The sequence below is a fragment of the Geotrypetes seraphini genome, chromosome 8 (genome assembly GCF_902459505.1).
Source record: "Geotrypetes seraphini chromosome 8, aGeoSer1.1, whole genome shotgun sequence".
In the NCBI taxonomy this organism is placed as follows: Eukaryota; Metazoa; Chordata; class Amphibia; order Gymnophiona; family Dermophiidae; genus Geotrypetes; species Geotrypetes seraphini.
In genome coordinates, this window is record NC_047091.1 from 16,462,112 (window position 1) to 16,481,413 (window position 19,302).

Consider the following 19,302-nt stretch of genomic DNA (forward strand, 5'->3'; position numbering starts at 1 on the left):
CCCTGCCGTGGCCACTCAGCTGATCGTGGCAGCGAGATCTCTCTGCCGCAATCGGCATAGCTGCCGCGTTTACTTGCAACAGAGACCAGCTTTTTGTTGGCCTACATGTCGGGCGCCTATCGCAGCCCTAGGGAGAAGCCTAGGGCCGCTTAAGCTGGAAACCACGCCCAGCCGTGGGCGAGCTTAAGCATCCCTAAGCATCTCCCTCAGCTACAATCGACACCTACAGTGTAGGCGGCCTATCCCGGGGCGTTTGGTTGGGGTTTTTTTTACGTACATCCCGATTGGCTGGTTAGACAGCTGTAGGACGCCAACACCTACAATCGGGATGCCGTTTATAGAATTTGTCCCAAAACGCAGACGACAAACAGTTGTATTTTGTCTCATTCAATGATGGTCTATCGTTACGTTGTTTTATATACTCCCCTTTTACGGAACCGTGGAAGTGGTTTTCAGCGCAGGCCGGTGTGCCGAATGCTCTCTGCGCTGCTCCCGACTCTCATAGGAACTCCACGAGCACCAGGAGTGACGCATTCAGTGCGCTGGCCTGCACTAAAAACCACGTCTGTGGTTGGGGGGGGGGGAGGGGATAGTCATCAATAAAATTGTGTTACTTTAAAACAAAGTTCTATATTCACTCAGGTTAACCTCTCCATAAAGGTGGTTAATAAATCCCAATAGGATATTTCTCTCATACAATTTAAGAGAGTAAAACTTATTTCTGGAATGTGTAGTCAAGACAGCTGGGCATAAGTTGTAATAACTTATTTAGACAAATTTCTGAAGGAAAAGTCCATAGTCTATTATTTATACTGTATAGGCTTAAAAAAAAGATAATTATCTCTGGTATGAACAATCCTAAGGATCCTCCTAGCCAATGTTCCCTCTAAGCTGAGCGCATTTTCATTGGCGTCGCTCATAATTTTTCTCGTGTCGCTCACTAAAATATGCAGTGGGCGCGACTGGAATCGGGCACCGCGAAATGGGACAGAAGCGGCGCTTGTCGTTCTCCTCGGGCGACGCCGTGCCTGCGCGTCCTCCTCGGAGCCTTGTTTTTTTCCCGTCCGCCGCTCCGCACCGCCGCCTGAAATGTTTTTCGAAGCTTCGGTCTGCCCCTGCTCGCCTTAGTGTATTTTTAAGTTGAAAGATGCAGCGGCGGCTCCTCTCGAGATCCCCGACTGCATCGGACTTCCGACGCAGTTGGGGATCATGAGAGGAGCCGCTGCCACGTCTTTCAGCTTAAAAATACACTAAGGCAAGGCAAGGAGCAGGGCAGACCGAAGAACAGCATGAACATACCAGTAAGGCTGGGGACTCGCGCATGCGCACTCCTGCGGCCACGGACTTACACCTCACAGAACACGCAGATAGGAGTGCGCATGAGCGCCTGCTCATAAATTTGTGGAGTATGTAACTTGTCGCTCATGCATATTTTTTTTTTGCACACACCTCATCAATCCTTAGAGGGAACATTGCTCCTAGCCCCATGTGACAAGGATTAGCCACTGTTATTAGTTAACCTTCATTACATTAAACCATATCAAAATATAAAGTCTAAATTTCTAAACAATTAGGCAGCTTCTGCATGGCCAGAATAGCAACTGCTTCTTGGTCAGACAAAAAAAAACCCAAGTCACGCTTTGCCCTCACCAGAAAAACATACAAGCTTCACCCTCTCTTTCATTAACAGGCAAATACGTTATAGCAGTGTGAAACATATATAGAAAGACATCCATACATCAATACATACAGCGCCCTTATTGCAAGGGGTCTTTACTGCTACGATACTTCATCCCAGAACTATGACAGAGACTAGGGCAAATGAGAAAAGCCAAGCCTTACAAAGTCCACCCAAGCAGAAAATTGATAACAGCACACATGGCTAAACACTGTTACCTCCCATAAGTCATTTTTTTTTTCTCCCCAATGATTGATACAAGCAGAACTGTAATAGCAGCTCTGAAACTGTGTGGCCATTTGCCTCTACTGTGCTGTTAGATACAATGTGTTTTCGGCTGTCTATGGGCTTAGTGTTTCCAAGAAACAAGCATTGCATAGAAACACCAATGCAATGTAAACTTGTATCACACTCTGCAAGGGTTGAATTTAGCTGTGGCTGAAGGCCACGACACTGTCTTGAGCTGGACCACCATAAGAACATAAGCAATGCCTCCGCTGGGTCAGACCTGAGGTCCGTCGTGCCCAGCAGTCCGCTCACGCGGCGGCCCAACAGGTCCAGGACCTGTGCAGTAATCCTCTATCTATACCCCTCTATCCCCATGAGATAAGACTGTGAGCCCACTGGGACAGACAGGGAATAGGGAAGGGGTAAAATGCGGACCTCACAGACCCGACGGACCTCGCGGATCTAAAACCGCACATCCTTAAAAATCTGAAGTCCGTGCCACTTGTAGTTAGTTTCTGGCTCCGACAGACCTCGATGACAATTTAGCGCTGACGGATCCGTCTCAGCATAGGGAGGGAAAAGTATTAGGATCCGTCAGCGCTAAATTGTCACCGAGGTCTGTCGGAGCCAGAAACTAAAAGTGGCGCGGCTACTTTGCTGGCAATAATTGAATGTTTATAGAGCCAGGACGGTTGGGCCGGGTCCCCCGCCACTGGTATCTTTTGCAGGAGAGATTTTCTGCAAAGCTTCATTAAGGGGAATGGTTTTAGCCTCTGGCTCCGACATACCTCTATGACATTTTAGCGCTGACGGATCCTAATACTTTTCCCTCCCTATGCTGAGACAGATCAGTCAGCGCTAAATTGTCATTTAGGTCTGTCAGAGCCAGAAACTAACTACAAGTGGCATGGACTTCAGATTTTTAAGGACGTGCGGTTTTAGATCCACGAGGTCCGTCAGGTCCGCGTTTTACCACTTCCCCAGGGAATATGCTTGAGCAATTCGATTTGTAACCCGTTCTGAGCTCCTTTGGGAGGATGGGCTAAAACAGGGATCTCAAAGTCCCTCCTTGAGGGCCGCAATCCAGTCGGGTTTTCAGGATTTCCCCCATGAATATGCATTGAAAGCTGTGCATGCACATAGATCTCATGCATATTCATGGGGGAAATCCTGAAACCCCGACTGGATTGCGGCCCTCGAGGAGGGACTTTGAGATCCCTGGGCTAAAATATATATAAAATAATTTGATAATCTGCCATTTTTAACCAACAATTGTCTGAAGACCTCAAACTGGAAACTAGAAAAAAGGTTAAGCCAGCCTTATTTAAAAGAGGTCAGAGGCTTTACGGCTTCAGCAATATACCAGGATCCTGAATCCAAACATCTATGCTTTCACTGTATATAGTGGAGATAAGCAGATTTTTTAAAATTATTTTTATGGAATAATGTTTACAGTTTATTATCTATTTTAGTATAAATAATTTGTATTGTGCATATCTTACTCTGAATAAGTTAGGGTCGCATTTTGTTAGTCAGTATCTTTTATTGAACTGTGTTACTTTCTTTTATAAGACACTGTTATTTGGATCTGTATTTTAATTACTTGTTATAATTACTATTGCGTAAACCGCCAAGGACTGATGGTTTGGCGGTATATAAAAATAAACTATTATTATGACTTGATTATTTGATTAGAACAGTGAATCGCAAACTGTGAGGAGAGGCGCCAACGCCGGTTGACTGCCTACAGGAAGTGCCTCTAGTGGCGACAGGAACATCCTGCAGGTGGTCAGCTGGCGTCTACCCCTCCTCTCTGCACCTTTTCTTTTTCAGCACCCCCTCCCCCCACCCCCACGTCTCAGGGCCCCGTCTGGAGGCCCTCCACCCATGCGCGGATGTCGATGTGATGATATCAGGCGCGGGCGACGTCATCCACAACACTTCCGGGCGCCCTCGAGCCGCAGCTCCCAAAGCTTGCGAGACACTGGACTAGAGCATTATTCACGGCAACAGATGGCAGATAAAGACTGGAATGGTCCATTTGTCCAGCAAAGTGGCCGGGTCGTACCCTTCGCTCCGGCAGAACAAGCAGGTTGCCTCTTTTACGCCCGTTTTAAGACTGCACCTGCCACTCAGTGCAGGTTTCACCCCCTATACACCATGTGTTGCCCTTTAATCGCATCCCTTTGCAGTCTTGCAAGATAAGGGATCATCTGTATTTACGCCATGCCTCTCTGAATTCTGTCACTGTTTTCATCCCAAACCAATTTATATCACTTCCACTTTCTAGACGTCACTTCGCACTTTCTAGACGTAATTTAAAGTCGTAAAAGCCTAAGGTTAAACTTCCAGCTGCTCACTAGCAAAGACGGTTCATAGACAACGGCGCAAAAGACAAAGGCGCGCGCCGACAACTGAGCGCAAGATGGAGGCGCGCGCCGAAGAAAATTACAGTTTTTAGGGGCTCCGATGGGGGGTTTTGTTGGGGAACCCCCCCACTTTACTTAATAGACATCGCGCCGGCGTTATGGGGGGTCTGGGGGGTTGTAACCCTCCACATTTTACTGTAAACTTAACTTTTTCCCTAAAAACAGGCACGATGTCTATTAAGTAAAGGGGGGGTTCCCCCCCACGCCCCCCCCGGTCGGAGCCCTAAAAACAGTAATTTTGAGCGGCGCTCAATTGTCTGGGCGCGCCTTTGTCCCGGCGCGCTTTTGACCTGACACCAGCAAAGACACCTTAACGCCTTGTGAAGACATAGAAAAATCTAATGCACTTCTGGTACTTTTAAACAATGTAGCATGCATTATATCCAAGTTGAGTCTGAAATCCTAATCACCACCAGTGGTAAAAGACCTCTGGGGGTGTCCGAATGTATGGCTGGATGGGGTCGTGTGGAGTGCCCGGACTCTTCTCTCTTGGGGAGCTGTTCCGGTTGGGATGTCTGTACTCTTTATAAAACCGAAAATGTAAAGGGTCGGCTGGATGACAGGGGATGTCATCCTTTTTGTCTTCCCCTCCCCCCCCCCCCCCATAGTGGGGCTTGCTGTCTTTCTTTCCACCTTTTCTGTGGTACCGGGGACGCTCCTCTATTGCCTCCTTGTTCTAGCTATCTCCTCGCTTTAGCTCGCTGGGGGGGGGGGGGGGCGGTTTCTTTTGTTGCTTTGTTGCTCTGAGCTACCTGTCTTAATCCGATAGCTATCAGTAGAGAGTGTATTTTTCCTGATTATTTGCATTTGCACCTTTGGTTTTTTTCTGTTCTTCATGTTGCCCTGTTGTTGTACTCTTTCTAATAAAAACAATTAAAAAAAAAAAAAAAAGACCTCTGTCTCTCAGGTTAAGTACCATTTCACCAAATGGTTATCAGTACAGGTTGAGTCCCCAAGTTAAGAACGGGTTCCGTTTCTTTAATCCCTTAAGTTGAATTTGTAAGTAACTCGGATCCTAATATTCTTTCCACCTTCTCCACCTCCTTAAGGCCCCTCTTGCATCCCTTTCCATCCATCCCACATTACTCCCTCTCAGCTCTCTCTCTCTTCCCCATGCATCTCTACCTTACTCCTCTCCCACCACCATGTCCAATAATTCTTTCTCCCTCCCTAAGCCCAACAATTCTCCTCTTTCTTCATCTCTCCATGTGCACCATCTCTCTTTCCCTCTCATTCGGACACCCAATTCTCCTTTCCAATTCTTTCCCCCACCTCAGCATCTCTTTCCCTCACTCCCTCCATTCTTCCATCTATGGCTCATGTTCCCCTCCCTCCATTCTGTGTCCCAAGTTCATGCCTCCTCCCCCCTTCGTCTGAAGTTTGTGCTCCCTTCTACTCAAGTCCCAATGCACCCCTCTCCCTCCCTCTCTCCATTCTGTGCCCCAAACATGTGCCTCCCTCCAGCAGGTGTTTACCTTCTTCTGGCTAGCTCCCTCCTCCTTCCAGCCATAGTTGTTTCTCTGCAGAAAGCCGCGGACTGCAGCTCCTGTGCGCATCCTGCGGCTGAGCCGTAAGCCTTCCCTCCGACATCGGAGGAAGCTCCTCCCACATCAGAGGGAAGGCTTTCAGCTCAGCCGTGGGATGCACGTAGGAGCCGCTACTCGTGGCTTTGTGCAGAGAAACGACTGCAGCTGGAAGGAGGAGGGAGTCGGCCAGAAGGTAAACACCCGCCAGAGGGAGGGAAAGAGAGGGGCGTGTTGGGACACCGAAGGCAGAACAGGACCCCCATTCATAAGTACAAGTCCGCCATAAGTCAGATGTTCATAAAACGGGGACTGCTTGTAGTTCCAAAGTTACAGTATATAAAGCATAATCGCCTTCCAACCTAAATCTGGAAAATATACAAAGCACTGTCTGAATACAGGACAATTAGCATTGATAATCACGGAAGGAAAGCATTAGAATTTGGAACCTGCCACCTAGTATTCTAAAAAGCAAAAGCAAAAACCACATATAAATTAAAAAAAATAAATATATTGCCATATCTGCAGATAACTTCTCTGAAATCTAGGTATCAATGGACGTGTAGCAGTGCTTTCTAAGCCTGTCCTAGGGACTGCACAGCTAGCCAGGTTTACAATGAATATAAATGAGATATTGCATAAAATAGGAGGCAGGGCATGCAGATCGCACATACATATTTCATTGATACCACCTTCCAAAAGGTGTCTATTAAACCTGCAAAATATACTGTAGTAACGCATGTTTCCTAAAAACTTCTGTGGATCTGAATGCAACAAAACATTAACTAAAATTTACTCGAGTCTTCATTAATGAATAATTTACTAGTAGTCCACTCATTTACACAAGAAAAAATTAATAAGAGCAGGTATAATGGTCACAGGAAGATGTGAAGGGAAAGTCAGCTTTATGAGTACTGTGTAACTATCTCTGAATGCTTCCATTAATGACTGAATCAAGTCATACCACCCTTATTTTGATAAACTATAGATTTGAGCTGGACCACATTAAACCTTATACTTAATTTAAATGGCCTTGTGATACTGGGCAAGTCACTTAATCCCCCCATTGCCCCGGGTACATTAGATAGATTGTGAGCCCACCGGGCCAGATAGGGAAAAATGCTTGAATACCTGAACAAATTCATGTAAACTGATCTGAGCTCCCCTGGGAGAACAGTATAGAAAATTGAATAAATGAATAGTGTGAAGAGTTTCAGCCTCTGATAACCAGAGCTGGTATTGTGACATCATAATGCCTCATTCCACCAATGCCTAAGAGCCAACCTCATCAATGATGTCACAATGGCTTCTTTGCCCTATACTTGACTTCACTTCTGCTACAATTTGATTTCTAGAGTGATGCTACAGCCTCAAACCCACACTGCTCCTTGTGACCCTGGGCAAGTCATTTAATCCCCCCCCCCCCCATGTACATTAGCTAGGTTGTGAGCCCACTGGGACAGATAGGGAAATTCTTGAGTACCTGAATAAATTCATGTAAACTGTTTTGAGCTTCCTTGAGAGAACGATATAGAAAAATGAATGAATGAAAGTTGGTAACTATATTGCACCAAATTCTATGTACTTTGCTCACCTTGTTACTCTACACACGTACACTTCTAATGTTGCTGTTTTGAGTTGCCAGATGCCAACATGTTTCAAAACAAGATGGACTTTCTAACAATCGACCAACCACACAGACTTCAAATGAACACTCAAAAGTACACAGCATAGGGGGAAAAAAAGGCAGATTCAGTGAACTGCCCATCACACCAGTTGAACATGTTAGAATACAGCTTTGTGCATGCTTTGCTATTTCCATCATAAAAGAAGCAGGGGATTTAAGCAGCTGAATGCCGAGCTTAAATGGTTCACATCCAAGTTCACATGCAAATGGATAATTAGCTTTGACAAAGCATAAAAGTTTCTAAATAATTCTAAAGCAACAATTCCCATGAAGTCTAAGAAATGCTTACCGGTATATCAAAAACAACTGTTATCGCATCAAAAATTAAGGCCTTTGCAGTGCAAGGACATATTAAATTAACACCAAATGACTTACAAGAGAGAAAAAAAATAAGACTACGAGATTGTTAATTAAATCCACTGGAAGCTGTTACATTAAGGGCTCCTTTTACAAAGGTGCGTTAGGGCCTTAGCGCGCGGAATAGCCCGCGCTAAACTGCCGTGCGCGCTAGAGCTTAACGCCAGCATCGAGCTGGCGTCAGTTCTAGAAGCGTAGCGTGGGTTTAGCGCGCGCTAAAATCCCGCGTGCGCTAAAAACACTAACGCACCATAGTATAAGGAGCCCTAAGATAGCCTTAAATCTCTAAAGCGGGCAGGATTCAAGCACCTAGTTAGCGCTGGTGCATAGTAACCAGGGCTGTGGAGTCGGAGGAAATTTCGGGTACCTGGAGTTGGAGTCGGAGTCTGAAGTACAAAAAACTGAGGAGTCGGAGTCGGAACATTGATCTACCGACTCCATTTTTGAACTTGGCATACCAATCACGAGCGATTGTTTCAGCTATAGCACCCACTATATACACAGCACAAATGTTGCGAGCAGCTTCTGCGGCCTTAGAGCCTTGATTAAAAGCAAAAAGAAGGTGGTGTCGAAATTGCTCATTTCTCTCAACTTGACATTCCATTTTAACGATCTGAAAATTAACCAGTGCTGTGGAGTCGGAGTCGGAGTCGGAAGAAATTTCGGGTACCTGGAGTCGGAGTCTGAAGCACAAAAAACTAAGGAGTCGGAACATTTATCTACCGACTCCACAGCCCTGATAGTAACTAGCTCGGCAATCCTGCTTCCAACAAACATCAAAAATGAGTAGCAAAATACAAATGGGGGAATCATGCAGAACAAGGCTCACGGGATTATTTCAAATTCTGTGTTTACGCTTATAAACCTTCATTTTTTTTTAATGCTATCTGTTTTGTCTTTGTGTTGGAGGGGCACAAACTGGCAGGCAGACTGGCGAGATTTATTTATTTATTTATTTATTTTTTTTTGGAAGGGGTCAGTTGTAAACAGAAGAAAAGCAGTTGGAAAAGAGAGACTTCCCTGATTGCTGCGTTTCAGTTTGCAAATTTCTCTGCTGCAAAAGCTGAACTTCTCTTGCAGAAATGCACTGGGGCCAGGGGGGGGGAGGGTTACTTCTCCGAATCCTCCAGCGCAATATAGCCAATTGTTAAACTCAAAGGGCCCGATTCTGTAAACGGTGCCGTAAATTAGGCAGCGCTATGCATCTTACCACCGCCTAACTTGTTTTAATTGGCTTTAATTGGTGCAGTAATTGAACGCTGTTAAAAACAAATTAAAAACTCGTTAAAAAAAAAAAGTAGGTGCCGAGAGGCTAGGGTAGGCGTTGTAATCACGTCCACAGCAAGGTGCCTATCAGCGCCTAAGATCAAAGTAGGGATGGTTAGGGGTGGAGACGACCTTAGGCGCGATTATCAAAAGATCTCGAGCCAGCTGCAACGTAGGCCAATCCCACCCTGGCCTACATTACCAGCGCCTAAGTTTTGTGATTCTTTTAAAAGGCGCCTAAGCATGACCGACGCACAGATGGCACCTTTTTTTTGTAGGTGGCCGCTGATTTAGAAGCCGTGTACAAAATCCGGCCCAACTGTTTATCCTCTATGTGCAGTGTTTCATCTCACTAAGAATGATTTCTGGAAAGCTTTCCCCCCCCCCCCAAAAAAAAAAAAAACAACAACTCCCTTCGTATAATTATTTCCAGCGTTCGCTGCACTGGAAAAATAAAAAAGGATATGGAGTAGAGGGTTATTTAAGACAAATAAGGGTAGTATACGAGTCTGAATTGAAATCTGTAGCATGTGTTTTATAATGAGCCATTCTGTTCTTAAAAACCATCAACTTCCATTTCTGGCAGCATTATGTTTCCTTGTTTGTGAAAGCACATAAAGCAAGGCAGACAGATTTTTCCTCATTAAGAAGTCACATAGCTGGGATTCCATCACAGAAACTCCAGAGACTGGATGCATACCAGCAACAAACCACAGATAGATTTAGACTTGCACACAGACTTTCCACACCTAACTAGCACAAAGAAAAACATTTTAATGTGTTCAATGGGCTCATTTATAGACAACAAATTGCATACATCTTCATTTGCCCTCAACCTCACTTCAAGATATTCTATCTGGACCATTCAAGGGCGTTAACACAAGAGAAAACACCCGCAGAGTCATAAGAACATAAGAAGAGCCTTACTGAGTCAGAGCAAATGGTCCATCAAGCCCAGCGGCCCGTTCTCACGGTGGCCAATCCAAGTCCCTAGTACCTGGCCAAAGCCCAAGGAGTAGCAACATTCCATTCAGAATCCTAAAGAACAGCAAGATTCCGGAATTCCAAAGAGTAAGAAAAGATTCCGGAATCCCAAGAGAGTAGCAAAAGATTCTGGAATCTGAAGTAGTTAACAACATTCCAAGCTACCGATCCACGGCTTTCTCAATAACAGACTATGGACTTTTCCTCCAGGAAAGTGTCCAAACCTTTCTTAAAACCAGCTACGCTATCCACTCTTTACCACAAGAGCATGAATGAAAAACTAAGGGGATGGGTGTTGTTTACAGCCATTAAAACTGTCGTCTAATGCTGACCTCTACATTGTGCAGACGAGCTGAGGGACTGCATTACTAAAGAGCCTTCAATGTACTAATCTAGCATAAACAGTGTTTATTTAGCATAATTACCTGCTAGTTATATACAATTTACTTACACGGTATACATAAATTTACTTACAAAGTCAGCATTTTTCAATAGGAGCAAATATACAATTGTATATTTTATTGCAATAAATGCGGGGTATACATGGGTGTAGGGTATATAGGATTTTACTTACAAAATTAGCTTTTTCTGCATGGTACACAAGAGTACGGGCGATGCATGTGTGTGGTGCTGTGGTTAAAGCTACAGCCTGTGGGTTCAAATCCCACACTGCTTCTTGCAACTCGGGGGGGGGGGGGAAGTCATCTAATCCCCCATTGCCCCAGGTACATTAAGATAGGTTGTGAGCCTACTGGGACAAATAGCGAAAAATGCTCGAGTACCTGAGCACTTCGGGCTCCTTTTACTAAGCTGCGATAGCGTTTTTAGCGCACGCAGGGTTTTAGGGCGTGCTACGTGGCTAAAACTAACGCCGGCTCAAGGCTGGCGTTAAGGTATAGCGTACGCGGCAATTCAGCGCGTACTAAAACCATTATCACAGCTTAGTAAAAGGAGCCCTTAGGTTATACGTGGTATATAAATGCTAAAAATAAATATATACAAAAATATGGCAAAAGATTTGGTCATAAGAATGAATCATGCAATGTGGTTCACCCTACTGGTTGTTCAAAATCAATAGATACCCACAGAAAGGCACGCACACCATTAGCCAGTACAAATTCTCAAATGAGAACTCTGAAATAGGTTACTTGACCCCTGTTTGGTTTCATTGATAGGTGTATTGCTTTTATCCAGGTTTTTTTGTTGTTGTTGTTGGTTTGGGTTTTTTTTTTACTTTCTCTTTATGACGCACCAAAGTTCTGTAAAAATGCTCTTGAAAAAAGTGTCAATAAGAGTTTCTAGAATAATAATTTCTAGAATAATAATAATAATAATAACAGTTTATATACCGCAATACCCTGAAGTTCTATGCGGTTTACAAAAGATTACAAGAGTGACCTGAAGAGAGAGAGAAATAGGTCAAGAAAACAGTTGTTGAGAGTGGAGTGCGGGTCAGTTGTCCAGGTACTTCAGGAATAGGTATGTTTTTAGGCGCTTCCTGAATTCCTCGTAAGTGGAGGGCGAGAGCAATTATTTTAGGTCTTTGCCCCACAATGCTGCTTGATACGAGAGAAGGTGTTCGTAGTGTTTTAGAAGGGAAAATTCATTAAAAACTCTTTGTTCTAGAATCTTTATTTTTTTTTTTTATTCATTACATCAGTGGCACATTCAACGTAGTGGTCGCAGCTCGCGGCATCCAGAAGTGTGCGGACATTGACGCGATGACGTCCGCACATACGCAAGGCCTTCCAGAAGGGCCCTGAGCCACCAGTGGGGGGGGGGCCGGGCACCAGCTTGTTGCCTACAGGATGTGCCTCTCGCCGCAAGAGGCACGTCCTGTAGGCAGCCAGCCAGCGCCTCTCCATCCCCAGCATCTTGCGGCACACCTGAAATCTCAGGAGGCACACAGTTGGCGATACACTGCATTACACTATTCTAGAATCTATTCTTTATTCATTACACTATTTGTTCTAGAATCTTTATTCTTCCATCTCATGCACATCCTTCTTTGCCCTTTTCACAGCCTCCTTCTCATATGTTTTATTAAAACTTGATATACCGCTTGTTCTTACAACAAATCCAAGTGGTTTACACATAATTAAAACACAATAAAATACAAGGAAAAAGAACGCCATCAAACACAGGACAGGCCTAAACAAAACTCAATCAAAACACTGACTCATTCGTACGTATTATATTCTCTCTAATCTTCTTTTTTTTTTTTTTAAAAAAAAAAAATGAATCTTACTAAATATCTATTATCTGATGTTAATTTTCACAGGATGCCAATAAAGAACCTATCTTTATATATTTAATATATACAAATTATTTCTGTTGCAATAAAATTTTCCCCCAAATACCTCTCTCCATAACCCTGTCTCCACACCACTTCCCTGACATTTCTAGCAATGCTTTCTTTCGGCTTGGTCTCACCCAAGCCTTAGCGCCACCAATTCCAGCAGCAGTTCTTATTAGAGGTCTGCACGGGAACGGGGATCACGGGAATCCCATGGGTCCAGCGGGAATCCCCCCTAGCCCACGGGACTCCCACGGGGACCCCACTCTGGCCCACCGGACTCCCACAGAGACCCCCCCTCTAGCCAACAGGACTCCCACGGGGATGGAAGGCTTTGGAAGCAGGGTTCGTCCATATAATATAATGGACACGTCAGCCTTAGTAAAAGAGGGGGGTTTATAAGTTAATTACCTAAACAGAAAAGGTTTCACCAAAGAGATTCCACAAGGAAAACAGCAGCGCAAACACAAAAGAAACTGTGGAACTGATGATCCTTTCAGAAGTAATTGCTGCTTTTTATGGGAATGGGCGGGGATGGAGGTAATTCTTTGCGGGGACGGGTGGGGACGGAGAGGATCTTGGCGGGGACGGGTGGGGATGGAGAGGATCCTGGCGGGGACGGGTGAGGAAGGAAAGGATCCTGGCGGGGACGGGTGAGGAAGGAAAGGATCCTGGCGGGGACGGAGAGGATCCTGGCGGGGACGGGTGGGGACGGAGAGGATCCTGGCGGGGACGAGTGAGGAAGGAAAGGATCCTGGCGGGGACGGGTGGGGATGGAAAGGATCCTGGCGGGGATGGAGAGGATCCTGGCGGAGACAGGTGGGGACGGAGAGGATCCTGGAGGGGACGGAGAGGATCCTGGAGGGGACGGAGAGGATCCTGGCGGGGACGGAGAGGATCCTGGCGGGGACGGAGAGGATCCTGGCGGGGACGGGTGGGGACGGAGAGGATCCTGGCGGGGACAGGTGGGGACGGAGAGGATCCTGGCGGGGATGGGTAGGACAGAGAGGATCCTGGCGGGGACGGGTGGGATTTCTATCCCCGTGCAACTTTCTAGTTCTTATATCCGAGTCTGGTTTCCACTTTTTCCCAGTCCTGACGTCTGTGACGACTGCACACAGCCTACTTCAGACTGGCACTACCTACTCCTGCCAATCAGATTTATGAATGAATATGGAAGTTAAAGTGGTACGCTTATTCACATCAAGAGCCACAACCACTCGTCTTCCTCTTAAAAATCACTCACTAAATAAACCAACAATTTTTTTTTTTTTTTAAAGATGTAGAATCACATATCTAGCAGGGTAACACAATAACCTCTGTCATCATAAAGGGGGCAATTCTATAAAGGTCATTAAGGGGTCCTTTCATTAAGGTGCGCTAACAGGTTTAGCGCATGCTAAAGCTTAGCGTGCGCTAAACGCTAAGGGGCCCATAGAATATAATGGATGCCTTAGCATTTAGCGTACGCTAAATTGGTTAGCGCACCTTAATAAAATGACCCCTAGAAGTAGGCACCCCAAAATCTAGGTGCTATGCTAGAATTCTACGATTCAAAAATATTCCAGCGCTGTACTATTTAGCAATTCAAAATAATATATATTTTTCTTTAAATACATTTAACTTCTTTTACAGACCTCGGAAACGACTCATTATCACACGACGGTAAAATCCCCACGGCTCGCTTTCATCATCCTCGGTCACAATTTTACGAATGCTGCTTAAACTTTTTAAAAAATGTATTTTTACTGTATAAATTCAGCGTTGCTTAGCTTAAAAGAAGGGCAGGACCTGCATGTCGACGCGGGCCATGCTTCACGAGACCACGCGCTGCTTCGGGACGCAGTGCTACGACTGATCAGGAATCGACACTCGTCGCGCTCATTCAAGCTGATTTCGTAGAACAGCGAACCAGGCGGTGTTCACTATTCAACCAATGAATGTTCCAAGCCTCTCGTTCAGGACCTCCAACTGCCTCTCTCCGTACGTTTCAATTGCCCCTCTGTGCATGCCAAGCCTCATTCTGGAGTCACCAGAAACTTTGACTACACTCCCACAGGAATCCCAAGGCGACCTCTTTCATCCCTGCGGGATTCCCGCAATCCTCATTCCTGTGCAGCTCTCTAATAGGCACCTAATTGCCGACTTATGCTGGTGAACTGTGGTTACCCACCTGTTATGCTCGATCTACAGCGGATTGGCATGGGCACACCTAAATACAGCTACAAGGCGCAAGGCGTTAGTCACTAAAGCGTGCTCTTAAATAGAACGCCACTGACCCACTCTTTTCCCTCCCACGTGAATGCCGCCTTTATAGTCATGCACCAGAATACTCGGCAGCTATTTCACCCCCATTTTGGCACATCTGTTAATTTCCATTCAAGCACCCAAAAAAGTCAAGTACCTAATTGCGGCATTGTACAGAATTACCACCAACATGTCCACAAATAGGACTAAAACCTCAATTCCAGCCCATTCATTTTACTGTCCATTATGCCGCCAAAGGCCCTGATTGACTTTCCGTCAATTCCGGCTAAAGATCATCTGTCCCACTTCATGCTAGCTTGAATCTTGCTACTATTTTGTCTCCATAGGAAGATGGTCTCGCGCATCCACTATACTTTCTGTGAAAACATATTTGCTCCAGGACCAGAATGGAATTGTCCAGATCAGAATGATGTGCACTAAAAAAAAAGTGTCCTCCAATTCATCTGATAAAATGAAGATCTTTATTCCTCCAATGACACAATAATACATTCAACGACTCAATGACTCGACATGTACATGTTTCGCCAACAGGCCTGCCTCGGGAGTCTTAAAAGTCACGAATGATGATATTCACAGTATGCTGCCATTCAAACAGATTTGACCAAGGACCAGCCAAAAAAGAAGTGTCACATGCGGGGAAAAAAAAGGGCAGTTTTCAAACACTATGCCAGTGAGATAGCGATGAAGCAGCTTGAAAAGCTGGAGACCGTGTATAAATCGTGTGGTGGGAGCTGTATGTATGGCGGTCTCCAGCTTTTCAGGCTGCTTTATCGCTATCTCACTGGCATAGTGTTTGAAAACTGCCCTTTTTTTTCCCCCGCATGCGACACTTCTTTTTTGGCTGGTCCTTGGTCAAATCTGAATGGCAGCATACTGTGAATATCATCATTCGTGACTTTTAAGACTCCTGAGGCAGGCCTGTTGGCGAAACATGTACATGTCGAGTCATTGAGTCGTTGAATGTATTATTGTGTCATTGGAGGAATAAAGATCTTCATTTTATCAGATGAATTGGAAGACACTTTATTAGTGCACATCATTCTGATCTGGGCAATTCCATTCTGGTTCTGGTACATTTGTGTTTGTGGTTTTGTTTTCCCCTGTTTTTTTTTTTTCTTCAAAACATATTTGCCGACATTACTTCTGGGTCTACCTCCTTTGGGTCTGTGGCAGCAAATATATGCTTAGTCACATCTGTGCTGCAAAACAATAGTAAACCACACCCAAAATCATAGCTCCATCCTTACTGCATAGCCCTGTCACACCTTTAAAAGGCTACAGAAGCTGTTATTTAAGCTTAAGCTGGCCTGTATCTAAAATATGAAGTTGTCAAGAAGTGGTTCAGGCAGTAAGTCTTAGCAGAAGTCCGAGTTAAAAACTTTTAATTAATGAAAGAGTTAAAGTTAACTGCTGGCACACTCAGGGCACACCCTGATGGCATGTTTTAGGATTGTTTTTTTTTTTTTTTGAAAGATTTTGTAATGTGGACAGGGCCTTACATTCCAGGGCCAAAGGTTTCAAGGGGAAGAGTTGCTGCTAAAAGGGGAAAAAAAAAAAAAAGCAGGAAGGATTGCTGATTTGCTGCCAAGTCTCAAATACTCAGACAAGCTGTAGAAATGTGGTTTGCTTAAGTGAATGGCTGTAACTGTACTGCAAATATTCATTCTTCTTACCCCAAAGAAGAATGGGTCTCTGTGCATCTACGTCATTTCCACATACGCCATCGCGAGACTGCCAAATAGATTGTGCCTTTTAAAGTAACGAATACAAAAGAAATTTCAAGCACATATATCTTTTTGGAAGCCGCAAGACCATTTCCTGGCCCAGAAAAAGAATGCAGCCAGAAGCTTCTGAGGTCACATAAATCCTAACCTCAGTAGTAAGCAGAGCTGCAAAAATTAAGAAAGCCTGCTCAAATTAAATCTAACATACTACAACACACTACCGTATTTTCACACATATAACGCGCGCGTTATACACGATTTTTACAAACCGTGCATAACCTTGCACGTTATACGCGTGAGCGCGTTTTACAACTTTTTTTTTACATAGTTCCCCCCCCCGACGGCCGATTCACCCCCCCCCGAAGAACCGCTCGCACACACTCGCACTCCCACCCCGAAGGACCGCTCGTACACACTCCCACCCGCACCCGCACCCCCACCCCGAAGGACCGCTCGCACCCCCATAGCCTCCCGACCCCCCCCATCATGTAGAAGCTCCTACCGTTGTCCTGCTGCTTCCTCTAGGCGGTCCTGGCCCTTCTGTGAGCCCTGCGTCTGCGCTGCTTCCTCTTCTGGCGGTCCCGCCCTTTCTCTGACGTCAGGAGCTTCTACATGATGGGGGGGGGTCGGAAGGCTGTGGGGGTGCGAGCGGTCCTTCGGGGTGGGGATGCGGGTGCGAGTGCGTGCGAGCGGTCCTTCGGGTGGGGGTGCGAGTGCGTGTGAGCGGTCCTTCGGGGTGGGGGAGTGAGCAGTCCTGCGGGGGGGGGGGGGGAATCGGACGTCGGGGGGGGCATCAGGCTTTCAGGGTGGGGACAGGACTTCAAGGGGGAGAGGAGAGTCGGGGCGGGCGAAAGGAGAGTCGGGGTGGCCAGAAGAGAGTCGGGGCGGGCAAAAGGAGAGTCGGGCGGCGACGGGAGAGTCGGGGCGGCATGCGCGGTATACGGGTGTGCGCGGTATATAAAAATTTATTTACCTAAATTACAGTTTCCCGCGCGCTATACCCGTGTGCGCGTTTTACACGGGTGCGCGGTATATGAGTGAAAATACGGTACTCCCTCTCCCTCCCCTCCCCTTTTATCAAGCTGTGCTAAAGGTTTATAGCACGGGCTGGCAAGGTAAGTACTCCAACACTCATAGGAATTCTATGAGCTTTGGAGCATTCACTGTGCCAGCCAGTGCTAAATACATCTAGTGCAGCTTGATAAAAGCCAGCCTATGTTAGTAAGTATTTATTTAGCAACAGGTGACCTGCCACCAACTTACACTCATACAGTTTGTGGAAGCCTATGCAAACTATTGTAAAAAAAATTTATTCCATATTTAAGATTTTAGTTTTCAAGTACAGTATGTGCGAGAAGCAGGCCTTAAACTATCTACTCTCAACAAGTGGCCTTATCAGCCCCGATCAAAGTGTGTTCCAGTCACTTAAGATCACATGCAAAAGTAACAGCAGAACTAGAAAAGCTGCACATTGATGTCAGGATCTAGACAAACTCAAAACTAAATACTTTGTAAACAAAAGAAAGTTTTGTTTGCTTGTTTTTTTTAAAGGCAAGCTGCTGCAGAGTAAATATGATAAAATATTTCCCAGGTAGTAACCAAAGAGTGCAAATGTGAACACTTAATTTCATCAGCAGTTTTTAAGGGGGGACAGGAATTTTATACTGCTTATTCCTGCGACTAAAATTTTCCCTCCACAAGACTAATGCGTCAATAGCCCAAAAACTTTTTCAAGTAGGTCATTACTAAATGCACACTTTTCAGTGAGACTATGCTAAAATGCTTGAAAATCTACCACACACAGACGTGTTTCTTTCTGTTCTTACATTAACAAAAAAAATGAATAGGAGGGAATGTTGCCGACAATACTCAAAGCCTCCACAAAATCAACAGGTCCTAGGCTCAGAACTACCCAAACTTGCAGTCTGTATTTGAAGTGCTCTGTTTTTTGGCATTATGTGAGAATTCAGGATTATTGCAGATCAATGGCATTTTAAAGTCATGCATAGAACCACCTCACCCAGAATAACTTTATTGCTCACCATCTGTCTGTCTCTGTACCAAGATTTACTTCCTCCTAACATGCCCCGCCCCACCCCACCTGAAAAGCAGACCAATAATCACACATTGGACTGTAGAAAAATCAGGAACATGTTTATAAAATGCTAAACAGCATTCTTTATTAACGGATACAAGCAGTTACCGGTTATGCAGTGCACACATGAAGCTCCACAAAAGCTGGAAATTCAGAGAAGAACCTAAATGCTAGCCCACTTTTGAAAATAGACATCTGGCACAGATCTAAATTGCAACTGTAACGTTTATGCAATGGAGGGGTGGGGTGGGGGGGGGAGAAAAAAATCTGCAAGAACTCATGCTCAGAAAATGGTTGCACAGTACCGTCAGTGGCTTGGCAGAGGCATGTAAGCAACGAGCACTTTACAAGCTGAGCACGGTTATTCACCATCTCCCTTCAAAATGAAATGGTGACCCCAAAACGTGCAGAAAGCAAGCAAGGCAGATACTACTGCAAGAACAACCCTCAACCTATACAAAGCAGAACCGAGTCCTCCCTACACTATGGGCAGAGCCAGTGCAAGGGGTGGTGGATGCCCTAGGTCAGGGGGGGTCAAAGTCCCTCCTCGAGGGCCGCCATCCAGTCGGGTTTTCAGGATTTCCCCAATGAATCTGCATGAGATCTATTAGCATACCGTGAAAGCAGTGCATGCAAATCGATCTCAGGCATATTCATGGGGGAAATCCTGAAAACCCGACTGGATTGCGGCCCTGGAGGAGGGACTTTGCCACCCCTGCCTTAGGCGAACCTTTACACCTACCAATGAACTTTCAGCCACTAGCCTT

General features: G+C 45.4%; 1 protein-coding gene across 2 annotated transcripts in view; it reads right to left on the reverse strand.

Moving 5' to 3' along the window:
- The window catches only part of ACTN4 (actinin alpha 4), a 154,240-nt gene that overhangs the window by 134,152 nt on the left and 786 nt on the right, over nt 1-19,302 (reverse strand). The gene's annotated exons all lie outside the window — the stretch shown is intronic.